Below are 15,558 nucleotides of genomic sequence, written 5' to 3'. Positions count from 1 at the left end.
TGTGCAAGGTAGGGAAATGGCCTCTTACCCAGGGCTTGATGGGTTGAGTTCTGCTTTATCTTCTCATGATTTGTGCCAAGTCACTACTTGGTGCCAGTGTTAACATCAGTCACAGCTCTTCCTGTGGCTACTTTGGTGCTTTGGAAATATATTCCTATCTCTTTCCAGAACAGACAATGGCAAGAGTTTCTGAAGAAATGTGAGCTCTGGTTTGATCACAGCAGTATTACTAAAGGAAGCCTGGTTGTTTGAGCCTTTGAGAATGGTTATTATGCTCCCGAACACGAGGGCAGAAGTGCCTTGATGTACACTTCTCCTGGAGCGCTCTTACACTGTCAGAGTCTCTATAGAACAGCCTGCAAAGAACAACAGGTGCTGTGGCTCCGCCTCCACAGAGGACAGTTTGGGGGTGGGGGGGTGAGCAGCTTCTCAGCTCACAGCAGGGAAGGACAGGGCAAGCAAGAGGTGAGACCAGGACAGAGCTGAGTTTCCTGATTTCATCACCTCCCGATGGATGGGCCATTTACTCATCTGCTTCATTTCTAGCGCAGGGGTTACACTTAGGTGACCAAGGGATTTACTGCAGTGCAATGCTGTGTTTATGTTTATTACTGCAGGAGCGCTTCTGAGAACTTCACTGTTTACAATGATTTCCTCAGGAAAATGGAAATCAAAACAAGAATGGACTTGTATAAACAGTCTAAGTTCCAGGGCCCAATCCCTGGCAATAGCCTTGTCAAGGACAGCCTATCATTTGTGCAGGCAGAAGACAGAAACGATGTTTTGAAATAATTTTTGGCTTTGGAGACTAATTTTTAATTGTGTCTACCACTTTTTCTCTCCCAAGAATAAGAAAAACTAAGACATTGGGCTTCTCCCTGCTCAGCCAACCAGAGAGCACTGGGAAGGGGATCTTACATGTGGGTGGGGGTCCAGTTCTATCTCAGAGGGGCTAAGTAGGGACTCTGAAAAAGAAAAAAAGCCAGCCAGAAGAGATGAAGGTCTTGCTGAAGAAGTATGAGAAGGTGCATTGCCCTTGAGATTTGGGGGCCCAAGCCTCCTTAATGCAGGCTGGAAAGGCAGCTACCTGCTTAAGGTTCAACGAGCTGCAAGCAGAGTTTCTTCTATTTGCTAAATAATCAGGAGTGTAACACAGTCTGCAAAGTATAAATGAAGTTCAGACACTGAGACTGGAGAGGAAAAGGACACACAGGACAGACACTGACCACGACATGAGGATCCCTCTGAGACAAAGATCTAGAGCATTCCAAACACTTTGGGGAAGGAGAGAGGGGTGCTGGGAGCAATGGAAGAGAAGTGAATCCTGTAATTCCACCTGGAAATGTGATTCAGGAAAATGCACCTGAGAAGAGAAAGAGAATTCCAAATGCACTGGTGGAACAAGAAGCTGAACAGTCATACTTTATTTGATGTTCCCAGGAGCTGAATTTTTCAAATGAAGAGAAAGCCTGGGGCTCCTTTTAAACACATTACAGCTAGCATAGCAGCCACACCAAAAATCAGATAAGGTGAGCCTTCATGTGGGAGGGAGCGGCTCTCCTCAGTCCACAAAGGAGACAGTGACACTTGTGTGCCCACTGTGAAAGGTGATGTCACTACACTGATGTTTGTTATTTATTCCTTCCAACACCGTTGGCTTAGAAAACACATTCCTAATTGCAGAGGGAGGTGGACAGGAAGGAGTGAGGTAACCTAACAATCCAGCAGACCCACAAATACATCCTGAGGCAGGGATGGCAACAGACCAGAGTCTGTTAACTTGAGTTTAACCAAGATGTATGAGACTTTGTCTACAAGGGAAGCAGATAAAAGGCCAGGGGAGCTCAGACTTTGTGCAAAGGCTGGGGTGTGCGTGGATCAGCAGCCGAGGAAGCATGGCCTGATTATGTAGAGCAGCATACTTGTTAACTGTGGTCAAGTCTCTAAACACATCTCTGTTATTCTTTTGGTTTACTCAGGACTTCCGCAGAGACAAAACCACACAACACAAAACATACCCCCTTAAGACCCATTGCTGACCAGGACATTTTTCCATACTTTATGGGTGGAGGGAGTTATTAAGTCACACTTAGCCTACAGGGTGGATTTGTTGTAGATGCTCCTGGTTTTCTACACTCTTGAAACCTTTCAAGAGAAAAGGCAAAAGCAAAACTTATGTACTTTTGTTAATAAAACCTATAGCATCTTAAAGTCGAGCAACATTCTTATTCTCTCTCCAGCAACTGCTGGTTCATTTAAATACTTAATTATATTTTCCTAAAGAACGCTGGGAATGTAGTACAACTCTTATCTCCACCTCACTAAGGTATATCCTCTTCAGTTTCCTTTAAAAAAATGATACATGGGGGGAAAAATGGATGTGTTTACTCTTATATTACTAGCCACCCAACAAGAGAGTCCACTTAGAAATTTTCCTTCTTGTTACAAAGACAGTTCACAAGAGGGCCAGCAAAGAGGGTGACTGAGGGTGAGTATGGACCAAGTAGTTTATCTGCATGTATGAAAATAGAATAACAAAACGTATTAAAATTGTCTTTAGAAGGAGGAGGAGGACAGGGCACTAGTGGCTCACTCTTACAATCCTAGCTACTCAGGAGGCTGAGATCTGAGGATTGCGGTTCAAAGTCAGCCTGTGTATTAAAGTCTTTGAAACTCTTATCTCCAATTAACCACCAAAAAGGTGGAAGTGGAACTGTGGTAGGCAATTCACACTGTATGAGATTTAGATTTTTCTTGTGATCACTTCTTTCTTGTCCTAAAAGAGTGTCTTAGAAATTACAATTATCATTTCTTCCAAGTTGTCAGTCATAATTTTTTTCGAGAACATGAGTAACGTAAACTCACGGATGTAAATAACACCTTATAATGCTTCGGTATCTTCTTCACTACTTAGTCGTCCTACCCTTTAGAAACATATTTATTGCCTGTCACATACATCAACAAATATGTGCTCTATGTCTGAGAGTATCAGGAAAATATAGGAAATCACCTTTACTCCTATCTTGCAGAATTCACACAACACAGACCATATACAATATACTATATACAATTGTTTTGTCTTTAAATATGCAGTAGTTTTATTGTTGTTGTTGTTTTTTTTTTTTTTTTGGCCAGTCCTGGGCCTTGGACTCAGGGCATGAGCACCATCCCTGGCTTCTTCCCGCTCAAGGCTAGCACTCTGCCACCTGAGCCACAGCGCCCCTTCTGGCCGTTTTCCATATATGTGGTACTGGGGAATCGAACCAAGAGCTTCATGTGACAAGCACTCTTGCCACTAGGCCATATTCCCAGCCCTATGCAGTAGTTTTAAAACATGGCTCTAGAATATTCCTTGTGTGACTATTTCCTTTCTTCTTTAAACTCATGAATACATGAGTCCCTGTGTATGTTGGGTTTTGTGTTGGTGCTAAGGATATACATAGCAGCAGGGGACACACTGTTGGCAACTGAGATTTTAATATGCCAGTGTCAGTGTTGCTTTTATAAAGGTAAGAAAAGTGGGGAAAGAGGAACCCTTCTCCATTGTTGGTGGAAGTGCAAATTAGTACAACCACTTTGGAGAACAGTAGGGAGGTTCCTCAAAAAGCTCAACATAGACCTACCTTATGACCCAGCCATACCACTCCTAGGCATCTACCCTGAACAACAGGTCCCAAGATATCAAAAAGACATCTGCACTTCCATGTTTATTGCTGCACAATTCACAATAGCCAAAATATGGGAACAACCCAGATGCCCCTCCACAGATGAATGGATCCAAAAAATATGGTACCTATACACAATGGAATAGCAATTAGAAATGGTGAAATGTTGATATTCACAGGGAAATGGTCAGAACTTGAACAAATAATGTTGAGCGAGACAAGCCTAGAACACAGAAAACAAAGGGGCATGATCTCCTTGATATATGACTGTTAAAGTGGGGGGAGCAGGAGACAGTAGAGACCAGGTCTGCAAAACCAAAAAATTCTTGTCAAATGGTATTTCCCACAGGTTTGGGTCAGTGACCTTACATTATATAACTAAAACCAAACAACTACTCAACATATAAAGGTAAAAAATAGACCTCTCAGTGAATCACAATAGCTCAAAAGCTACGTATGTACGTCCATATAAGACAAGGATAAGCAAACTCTATTGTTGACATTACATTTAAAGCCCTAGGCGAATTTTCTTGGGTGTAGGCCACATGGCTACTGTATATGTTTTTGGTACACTGTGTACTGTATATATGTCTACCTGACCTAGACAAGGAAAAGAAAAACAGGGTGTAAGATATCACAAGAAATGTACACACTGCCCTACTATGTAACTGTACCCCTTTTGTACAACACCTTGTCAAAAAAATTTTGTTTAATAAATTATTTAAAAAATAAAAAATAGGGGCTGGGGATATAGCCTAGTGGCAAGAGTGCCTGCCTCGGATACACGAGGCCCTAGGTTCGATTCCCCAGCACCACATATACAGAAAACGGCCAGAAGCGGCGCTGTGGCTCAAGTGGCAGAGTGCTAGCCTTGAGCGGGAAGAAGCCAGGGACAGTGCTCAGGCCCTGAGTCCAAGGCCCAGGACTGGCCAAAAAAAAAAAAAAAAAAAAAAGTTTGTAGATCAGTTTCCTGTATTAAGAAATCTACATGTGGGCTGGGGATATGGCCTAGTGGCAAGAGTGCCTGCCTCGGATACACGAGGCCCTAGGTTCGATTCCCCAGCACCACATATACAGAAAAACGGCCAGAAGCGGCGCTGTGGCTCAAGTGGCAGAGTGCTAGACTTGAGCGGGAAGAAGCCAGGGACAGTGTTCAGGCCCTGAGTCCAAGGCCCAGGAATGGCAAAAAAAAAAAAAAAGAAATCTACATGTACCATGTCTTAAGAGGAATGTATTCTAGAAAAATATTGGACTGGGGCCTCTGTCCAGAGCTGTTTAAGAACTTAATGAATATTGGTAAACATTTCAATGGATAACAATCTTTCTTATAAATGTTGGGAATCTCCCGTTTGAAAAATTAAGAGTTTTTAATAGGGAGAGAATACTGTCCACAATCTAGTTAAACACCTCCAATAGAATTCCAAGTATTAAATAACTATATTAAATGTTGACCCAAAGATACTATTATGAATAAAGAGGAGGTTTTTGTTATATCTTTTTCTTTATCAAAAAAAAAAATAAAGGTAAGAAAAGGCTACGTCAAGTAAATTTGAGGCAAAGCATTTCTAAATATATGTCCAGGATAGGAGGTGGTGCTGTGGTTCAAAGTGGCAGAGTGCTAGCTTTGAGCAGAAAAAGCTCAGGGGATAACACACAGGCCCTGAGTTCAAGCCCAATAGCTGACAAAAAAATATATATATATATATGTCTATGTCTAGGATAGATCCTTCAAATGGGATTTCTAGGCCCCAAGGTATGACCTTCGAAGCTTTCAATTTCTACTACCAAATGGTTTTCTTGAGAAGGCTATAGCAATTTGTGATTCTATCTGGAAAATATGATCGTATCTATCTTCTGACCAAATATTATCGGCTGACAATGACAGAGAAGAAATTAGGGGAGAGGCGACAACTCATCAAGTGAGAGCTCTGTGCTTACTGGCTCAGGTCACCAGTTTTTCATGCCACTTGAATTTTTGTTGTGACCTGTTTTCACAGCCTTTGTCCACTGTTCTCTGAGGTCTTAACATTTGTCTTATTTATCTATAGGTAGAAACTCATTTGCCATTTGTCACAGGTTTTTGTTGTTGGTGGTGGTGGTGGGGTTTGAACTCAGGGCCTGGACACTGTCTTTGAGCTCTTTTTGCTCAAGGCTAGCACTCTACCACTTGAGCCACAGTACCACTTCTGGCTTTTTCTGTATATGTAGTAACAAGGAATCGAACCAAGGGCGCCCTGCATGCTAGGCAAGCACTCTACCACTAGGCCAAACTCTTGGCTCCTTATCAGAGATTTTGCAAATACTTTTCTTCTGAAGTGCCTAACTTTAACTGTGTTTATGTTACTGAACATAGAATAGCTTGAGATTTTTCAAAGTCTTATACTAACCTTTCTTTGGCTCACTTTCATGTCTTTTTATGCTTAGAAAGTCTTTTCTCATCCTGTGAAAAGTTATACAACTGCATTTCCTTTTAGTTAAAAAAGTGTTTTTTTTTTTACGTTTAACTCTTTAGCTAACCTAGACGTCTTGGAGTTTTTTTTTATTATTATTTTTTATGTTTGTTTTCCTTTGCTTTTTTTGTGCTGAAGATCAAACCTGGGGCTCCATGCATGGCATTCTTCTACTTAACTATATCCCCAGTTCCTATGCTTCTGTGTGTGTGTCTGTACATGCTGAGCTTCTTTTGCTCAAAGCTAGTGATCTACCACTTGGGCCATAGCTCACAGTTCACTTCTGGTTTTGTTTGTTTTGGTGGTTAATTGGAGATGAGTCTCGTACACTTTGCTGTCAGACTGACTTCAAACCACAATCCTCAGATCTCCTGAGTAGCTAGGATTACAGGTGTGAGCTACCAGTGCCAGGTCCTGTGCTTCTATTTATAACAACACGCAGGTATTTAATTTGAGGCACTTAATCCTCCTGACAGACTTTCTGGATAAGAGTAACTCTGGTGGTGGCCTATTCACATACATTCCTGATAATCCTCACTATAGGAAGTAAGTGTAGCCTATGCTTTCCACAGGAAGCTCCATTGCCCTGCAAGGAGACTCTTGCCTGTTCTCATTGTGAGGTACCTGACTACTCCCTAGGGGCACAAACACCTGCAGGGAGCATAACCAAAAGGTGTGTCTGGCTGTGCAGTGTGATGTGGGGTCTGCATTTGGTTGGTAGGTGCTCTGCCAAGAATTAGCCCCTTCTCACTCTTTCTCCATATTCTTGGTTTCGCAGGGAAGCTGGCTGGCAAGTCAGCTCCTGAGTTTTATATATATATATATATATATATATATATATATATATATATATATATATATATATATATATGTATGTATGTATGTGTGTGTGCGCGTGTATGTATGTATGTATGTATGTATGTAATTCAGTTCCTTTAAAAAAACACTGGGCAACAGCCCCAAGTCTGAGGTTAGATTCAGCCGAAGGCTTCCCATCTGTGCTGACATGGTTAGCATTTTTTGCTCCCCTGTCAGTCACCCTAGCTGGCCTGTAAACTCTCCATGCCAGCTGTCATCAGCTGTACTTCCTCGATCCCCCTTTGCCATACCACACAATACTCCAAGCTACACAGTACTGCTTTCCCTGACAGTATTGTGTTCATCTCACCCCCTACGGAAAAGCCACTGAAAGCAAAACGCGCTTCCAAATGTTAACAGTAAGACATTTGGTTTTCCAGATCTTCTGGGCTCAGATGAGCAGTTTTATCTAAGAAATATCTCCTCTTTTTATCAGAAAGTTGCTTATGGAAACAAGACACTTGTGAGCAGGAAGGACAAACACAAGCTGCTACCTGGTTCTCACCTTCTCACCTCACTGGAGGCACCTGCCACACAGTTATTATTCATTTCTGCAATGGAGGCATCAGGGGAGGCTACAGATCAGCTGGAGGCCTGGGAGGGACCTGAGCGAACAGGACTTCCTACGCATGTCTAAGGGAGAGCAGTTTGGGTAGCATGGAGCACTTGTGCAAAGAACAGGGAGAGACCAGGCAGACTGCATACAGATTCTGGGAAGATCTGACAACCTGGCTGAGACATTTGCATTTTATCCCCTGTTCCAGGAAGAGCACACAGGGAGACTTTCCTGAGTTGGAAAAACACAAGTGCAGAGAGCTCCAGCTCACTTCGAGCTCCTTCTTTGATCCCTTGCCCTGAACAAGCAGGCGTGATTCCATGACTATACCTATCATCTTCAAGAGGTAGTCATCAGAGCCATCTTGCAGTGACTGAGCAGTGTCTCAGCACCTTGTCTGCTGATGGGACAATCACAGCTCAACTAGACAAGAGTTTTGAAGGATTCAGTGCAACACACTTAGAAAAAAAGACAGGCACTGAGTCCACACTTTACCTTGTTATTTATTCTTAGTGTTTTACTAATGCTATTCTGACAATACCAAATGCCATCTTTATTCCAGGTCATCTATAATCAATTCCCCGCTTTACATGTGGAACTTCAGGGGTTATCCAGGTAACATGTACAAGATGATACTCCTTTAAATAAAAAGGACAAAATCTGCCAGGCACCACTGGCTCATGCTAGTAATCCTAGCTACACAGGAGGCTGAGATCCCAGGATGAAGGTTTGAAGCCAGCCCAGGCAGGAAAGTATGTGAGACTCCATCTCCACTAAACTATCAAAAACAAAAATAAAACAATAACAAAGCTAGAAGTGGAGCTGTGGCTCAAGTGGTAGAGCACTATCCATGAACAAAAGGAGCTCAGGGGCAGTAATTGAGCTCAGTGCCTTGAGTTTAAGCCCCAGGACTGGCACAAAAAGAAAGAAAGGGGAGGGGAGGGAAGGAGAGAAGGAAGGGAGGGAGGGAAGGAGGGAGGGAGGGAGGGAAGGAAGGAAGGAGGGAAGGAAGGAAGGAAGGAGGGAAGGAAGGAAGGAAAGAAGGAAGGAAGGAAGGAAGGAAGGAAGGAAGGAAGGAGAGAAGGAAGGAAGGACAAATTACTAGAACTGATGTGAATGATGAGATAGATGTGTAGTGAGCATGACAGTGATCTTATCTCAATAGTTAGGAACAGTGGCACACATCTGTCATCACAGCTACAGCAGGAAGTATAAAATGGAGGATTATAGTTCAGACTCTTTAAGCCAAAAATGGAGCTGTGGCTCAGTGGTAGAGTGCTAGTCTTGAGCACAAAGCTCAGGAATGATACCTGGGCCTGAGTTCAAGCAAGGCGCGTGCACATGTGCGCGCGCACACACACACACGAACAAAAAGGACAGAAATTCATTTTCTCCTCTGAGTCAATAGCACCTTCATTTACTAACTGGTGAAGCCAGAAACGTGGGAGTCCATTCTCAACTCTTTTCCCTCATTTGAAATTTTGGCAAGTCCTACTGGTTCATTCTTCTAAAATATTCCTCAGATCCACACACTTCCTCCCTCCCTACAGCATCTGAGAACAAGCCAGCAGCTTCCCACAGCCACTTCGGCCACCGCTGTCTGCTCGTCTCCTCCTCTTACCTGTCCCCAAGCTAATCTTCATGTGGCATCCAGAGTGAACTTGCACAAATGTAAACGGGATCAAGTCACAACCCCACTTACCCCACCACACAGAGGTCAGACCCAACCATGAGTTGTGATGACTGCTCTTGGGTTTTTGGCCATCATCAACAACTGTGACCTCCAGGAGAGCAGGGACCCTACTTGTCACACTCACAGTCATCTTCCCACAGTTGAGCAAATACTCAACAGCCAGTAGGTGTCACACTAAGGTCTGGCAGGAATGTGAGGAAGAAGGAAAAGGCAGAAAAGAACTGCTACTGGAAATACAACCTGGTACCTAGCTAGACATGGGACAGGGCAGAGGAACCAAAGACTGGAATAAAGAACATCAAGAGTAAAAGGCAGGGCTGGGGATATGGCCTAGTGGCAAGAGTGCTTGCCTCCTATACAAGAGGCCCTGGGTTCAGTTCCCCAGCACCACATATACAGAAAATGGCCAGAAGCAGCGCTGTGGCTCAAGTGGCAGAGTGCTAGCCTTGAGCAAAAAGAAGCCAGGGACAGTGCTCAGGCCCTGAGTCCAAGCCCCAGGACTGGCCAAAAAAAAAAAAAAAAAAAAAAGAGTAAAAGGCAGAAGGGGTGACACTGATCAAAATGCAACTGTACTCATAAACACGTTGAATCATAACTCCTTTGCAACTACTTAAAGATAATGAAAGAGTAAAAGGTAATTTTCCTGTTTAGGCCAAATTGTAAAAAAGATGGATCTTCAGACCTTTCAAGAAAGAATTAGTGAGATACAGTGGTACACACCTATAATCCTAGCCCTTGGGAAGGGGGCTTCAAGGCTATCCTGGATGCTATTGAGTTTCTCGAAACAAAAAAAAAAGTCTCAGGTCCTCACTTACAAAATGACCAAAAAAAAAAAAAAAAAAGGAACAACAGTTGCATCGAAAAGGGCCTTGGCCACATGCAGCCTATTTGCACCACACAAGCTTCACCTGGTGTGTGCGCAAGGACTGAAACGTGGTAAAGGCTACAGGCCCAAAACTTTCCAAAGAGAGTATATTCGGTGCTTCCCCAGCTCTATGTGAAGCCATGTTTCCATTTGAGTTGTGTCATTCATAGCAAGGTGATCAGGAATCAATTTCATGAGGCCTGGAAGGACCAAACACCACCATCAGCCTAATACAGCTGGTGTTGCCCCTCTTAAGACTGCACCAGCCAAGGCCTAAGAAAGGGGTGGAATCCTTAAGGATGGGAGAAAAACTGTCCTCTGGGGGGAAAAAATAAAATTATACTTTTAAAGAAAAAGAATGTTATGGGATCTGGGGGCGGGGAGGTTCCACGTCCCCCCAAGAGTCTACCACTCAGAGACAGTCTCAAGCAAAAAGATGGGTTTGTTGGGGAAGCAAAGGGCGAACTGCCCGGCCGGGGGACATAGCACAGACTCGGGAGCTGAAGTGTGACAGCGAAAAGTGGGCTGACCGGCCAAGAACACAGTGCAGACTCGGGAGCTGCCACAGTGCCGCCCCCCCCCCCCCAGCAGTCCTCAAATTGGGGTTGATAAAGGTAAAAGCGTAGCACAGATGTAGGGGGTTGATGCAGGGGGTAGAGCACGCAATAATAATAATTTCACAGATTTAGAAGGTTGATGTAGGGGGAGGAGCAAATGACAAAGAAGTTAAGCAAGCCATTTGCAGAAGCAGAATTTTGGGGTCAGGTTGACCTAATAATCAAGATTGAGTTAGCTCTATTCCCCCCAACATTTCCTACCATGTTTCCCTAATCAAGATGGAGCCAGGCACTGGGAATATGGCCTAGTGGCAAGAGTGCTTGCCGCGTGTACATGAAGCCCTGGGTTTGATTCTCCAGCTATATATACATATATATATATATATATATATATATATATATATATATATATATATATATATATATATGGCCAGAAGTGCTGCTGTGGCTCAAGTGGCAGAGTGCTAGCCTTGAGCAAAAAGAAGCTAGGGACAGTACTCAGGCCATGAGTCCAAGGCCCAGGACCAGCAAAAATAAAAATAAAATAAAGATGTGACTAAGACGTTAAAAAAACAAAAAGATGGATTCAGCTCTACAACAGAATGAAGAGCCAAGGATGGTGGTATACAACTATCATCTCAGCTACTCAGAGGCTGAGGCAAGAAGGCTTGTGAGTTTGAGGCTAGCCTGGCAAAATAGTAAGACCTTGCCTGTATCAAAAAAAGAGGAAGGTGGAAAGGAAAGGAAGGAAGGCAAGGAAGAGAAAGGAGGAGGAAGGAAGGGAAATAATTTGGGCATTGATTTATGGGAAACAAGGAACAAAGAAGAGTTGAAATAACCTTATGTTGTTAATCTGACCAAGAGAATGGTGCTATCACCAGCTAAACAGGCTTACAGCAGATGGAACTGTGAAATTTTTCTGAAACTAATTTTATAACTTCAGTTTGGAAGTCACCTGTGTTATTAGTCACCTGTGTTATTATTAAGTGGAAATGTCCCATAAACACAGACCATGTCAGCTGAAAACAGTTGGCAGCAATGCTGTGGATGAGATTCAGAAGTCACCCCACCAAAGAAGTAATGGTGGAGCTGTAAGAATTGATGAGATCCTACTCGTTTGCTTATTTAATCAGAGCACGCACACCTGGTGTGGAACGCTGGGCCCATAATGACAAGGCATAAAGTGGCCTTGGCCATGTGGTGTTTACTGCTAGTTTATAATCTCCAGAAAACAGTGCAGAGAAAGATAATACAACCAAAGGGGATGTTGGTGAGTTCAGATCCTGGAATTTGAAATGAGGACTTCATGATTGCTTAGTAAGCATTCTATCATTTGAGCCATACCCCCAGCTCTTTTTGCTTTCATTATTTCCCATATAGGGTCTCAAACTTAGACCCTGGCTGGCCTAGACCTTCGTCCTACTATTTATACTTCCCACACAGCTGGGGTTATAGGAGCAGGCTATTGGTTTAGATGAGGTCTAGCTAACTTTTTCCTCTGTCTGGCCATGAATTGCAATCTCCTGACTTATACAGAGATTACAAGTGTGAGCTAATACACTCAGCCTTTGAAGATAGTCTTTGACATCTATATTTAATCCATGCTTTAACATAAAGAAAGCAAACTCAGAGGAGATGGAAAAAGTACAAGGAGAAAAGCATAGGAAGAGCCATGATGAGACAGTATTTCAGAAACCAATAGGAGAAAGAGCAGCTAAGTGATGGTTAAGCTTCATGCCCAGAGGAGATGGACACTAGTGACCAATATTAAAAGAAAGATGAGTAACGATGGAGGAAATGCCAGCATGTCTGAGATTAGGTCAATTACAATAGTACCATTGTAACAAAGCAGTTATCTCAAGAGGGAGTTAAGCTGTGAGGAAAGGGAGAATGGTGCAGAGAACAGAACCTTCCAAAATCTTTTGTTGTTGCTATTTGTACTAGGCAGTCCTGAGATTGAACCCAAGGCTTCACATGGGTCCTACCACTGAGCTACTCTATAGCTCCAAATGTGTGCTTCCAATGCAAGAACAAAACCAAGATGTTAGAACATCTACGGGGTCATGCAGAGGCTTTTCCAACGTGAGAATAGCTATACCAGAGATATCCCTCATTCTTGGGCCCAGGGACTAGATAAACGGCAAAGGTGATCGACAAGAATAGCTAAAGCTTCCTAAGAGGCTAAAATGATATTTGAAAATTGAATGCAGCTGCTGAGAGCCAAATGTTCCTCTACTTGCCCCATCTCATGGACATACTACGCCTTCTTCCTTTTTCAGTTATCAGTTCTCTGCAGCTGCTTTCCCTGCACCATGGAGTTGCCTTGCCCTTAGGGACCCCGCTGGGCCAATGGATGCCTACAGCTGTGTTTGGATAGCATGGTTGTTCCTACAGCACTGACATAAGAACAACAGCTGGACTTTTGTGTATAATGATGACACATTGTAAACTCTACATCAACACAACCCAAGTTATGGGAATTCTGGAGATGATAAAGCTGGGACCCCACAAAGTCATCTGTGCAGTTATTCTGCTGACTCAACCCACATTTAAATGATGGCATCCCTCAGCATTGATCCGAAATACATTACTTTAAAAACAGAAGCAGCTGGATCTGAAATAGGATCCACTAAAGAGAGAGATGAGCTGGGCAAGCGGCTTTGAAGCCACTGAGGTTATTGGTTCAAAATGGTTTGAAACTTGCCACATACACACCTAGGGGTTTTTGTTTGTTTGTTTACCAAACTCCTGATTTTTGGCATTCACAGAGCTGGGAGGTTCTGGTAGGGTGAATGAGAAGAAAGTAAGTAAGCATTAAGAACTGGAAGGCCCATCACGTGAAAGGTGATCCAGGTCCATCCCCTGATCTTAAGATCCCAGTACTACAGGCGCTTACCAGTGCCTCACTAGCTCACACAGGAGCATCTGGAGGCCGGGCAGCTGCCGGCTGCAACAGAGCTCTCTGCAGATACCAACAATGAAGCCCTGCAGTCCAAGCCAGCAGGCAGCCCTCTGCCTTTCCTCCTTCAGCCCCGGTTGGAGGTAGGTGAAATTTAGAAGGAAATATCCGCTGATGGTGTTTGCTGATCAGATTTGTTGTTGATATAGTACTGGGGGCAGGATGGAGGTGGGAAGTTAGGAATTTAAATAAGAACCAACCTGGCACAGTGTAACCATTTTAGCCACCCTGCATATAACTTGAAAACAGAAGATGTCATGTGACGAGGATTCCACTGACGGCAATAAAACATTTCCAAGAAATGCAGCTTAAAGGAAGTGCTGTTTTGAAAGAGCTTCCACCCAAGACCATAGCATTAGAAACAAATGCCTGCATCCTCCAAAAGTATAGGACAAGTCCCATGATGCCCAACAGCTGACCTCAGCCACTAGCAGAGATGCAAACTCCACTGGCCACCCATCAACCAGGAGTTCCTTCCCAGACATTCCTGGACATGACCTGTACAAATACATAAACACCCACTCTCTCCTGCACCCTGCCTCTGCCTCCCAGAAAAGTGCAAACTCATCCATGTCATCAACCCTTGTGAGCTCTGAAAGTCCCCTCTTTCTCTTTATCCTGAGGAAACTCGGGGGTCTGCAGATTCCTGAAGTTCTCTCACATGGAAGGTGGTTGTGTCCCTCAGTCAAGTGGATGGCAGACAGGTAGCAGACTCCCCCTTCCCTACTACTTTAACTATCCATGCTCCTGCCGGTGCTGGTGGCTCAGTCCTGGAATCTACTCAGAAGGCTCAGATCTGGAGGATGGAGGTTCAAAGCCAGACTAGGTAGGAAAGTCTGTGAGACTCCCATCTCCAAAATAAGCAACAAAATGCCATACTGGAGGCATGTCTCAAGGGGCAGAATACCAGCCATGAGTAAGAAAGTCAAGCAAGATCACAAGGCTTTGAGCCCCAGTACCAACACAAACAACAACAAAACCCCAAGCTCTTTGAATGTAGGCCATTACACTTGTCATCCCCTCTCTTCTCTTCCCTCGGTCCTGTTTGTATAGACAAGGCCAACTGAGTTCTTCCTGTCTCCTGGCCTCTGCTCTTGCTTCTTTCTGGTCTAGGCTCCACTGCAGTGGCCGGATCTTTCAAAATTGTCAATCAGGCCATGTCAGTCTTCTGCTTAACAAACCTCAGTGGCTTCTAGATGTACTTAAAGTCAAACTCTCCACTTCCTGTGGCTCAGGAGTGTCTCCACAACCTGGCCCTGCCCACTTGCTCTGTCTCATCACCTGCTACGCAATTCATGCCCATGCTGGTGCTCCAGGGTCTCCAGGGCAGGGCCACCTCTCGCTTCAGAGACAGCTCATCTCTGTCACAGCCAGGCAGCTATTCTCTATGAAAAGACAACTTGTGAAAGGTAATGAAATCACCAGAAGCCTTAGGAATGCTTCTTCAGGATAGCAAAAGAGAGAGAAACTGCTATTGTGACAAGGATTTAAAATCAGGTTTCAAGTAGATCTCATGTTTAATCATGACACAACAGAAGCACACTGGAAAAGGGCATTCTCCTGAATCCAGAAATGTCACTACCGATTCAAAACAGAGAGGGTCTTTGCCAAAATCAACCATTCTCAGAAGATGTCAAAGCATGCACTGTAGCCTGAGACAAGGTCCTGAGGGGGTAAATGATTAATTCCAGCTTCCAAAGAATCTCAAGTACAGTGTGAAGTGGGACTGTTGGGGAGGGGAAGCAGTGTGGGAAAGAGGGTGACAGGAGCTGGTGATTATGATCAAAGTACTTCATATATATGCATGAATACAGAATACTGAAGCCTGTTAAAAATTAGTTTAAGTCAGGGGAGGAGAGATGGGAGAAGCCCTGTATTGTGAAAAAGCCTCGCAGGCGACTCCACTAAACTCATCTTAAGGCCCCTTTCCTGATGGAGAGCTTCACTACTTTTTT

General features: G+C 43.8%; 1 protein-coding gene across 5 annotated transcripts in view; it reads right to left on the bottom strand.

The window, feature by feature from the left end:
- The window catches only part of Alkbh3 (alkB homolog 3, alpha-ketoglutarate dependent dioxygenase), a 43,557-nt gene that overhangs the window by 4,175 nt on the left and 23,824 nt on the right, over window positions 1–15,558 (bottom strand). The gene's annotated exons all lie outside the window — the stretch shown is intronic.

Source organism: Perognathus longimembris, chromosome 13 (assembly GCF_023159225.1).
Source record: "Perognathus longimembris pacificus isolate PPM17 chromosome 13, ASM2315922v1, whole genome shotgun sequence".
In the NCBI taxonomy this organism is placed as follows: domain Eukaryota; kingdom Metazoa; phylum Chordata; class Mammalia; order Rodentia; family Heteromyidae; genus Perognathus; species Perognathus longimembris.
This window is presented reverse-complemented; position numbering and strand designations above follow the sequence as displayed.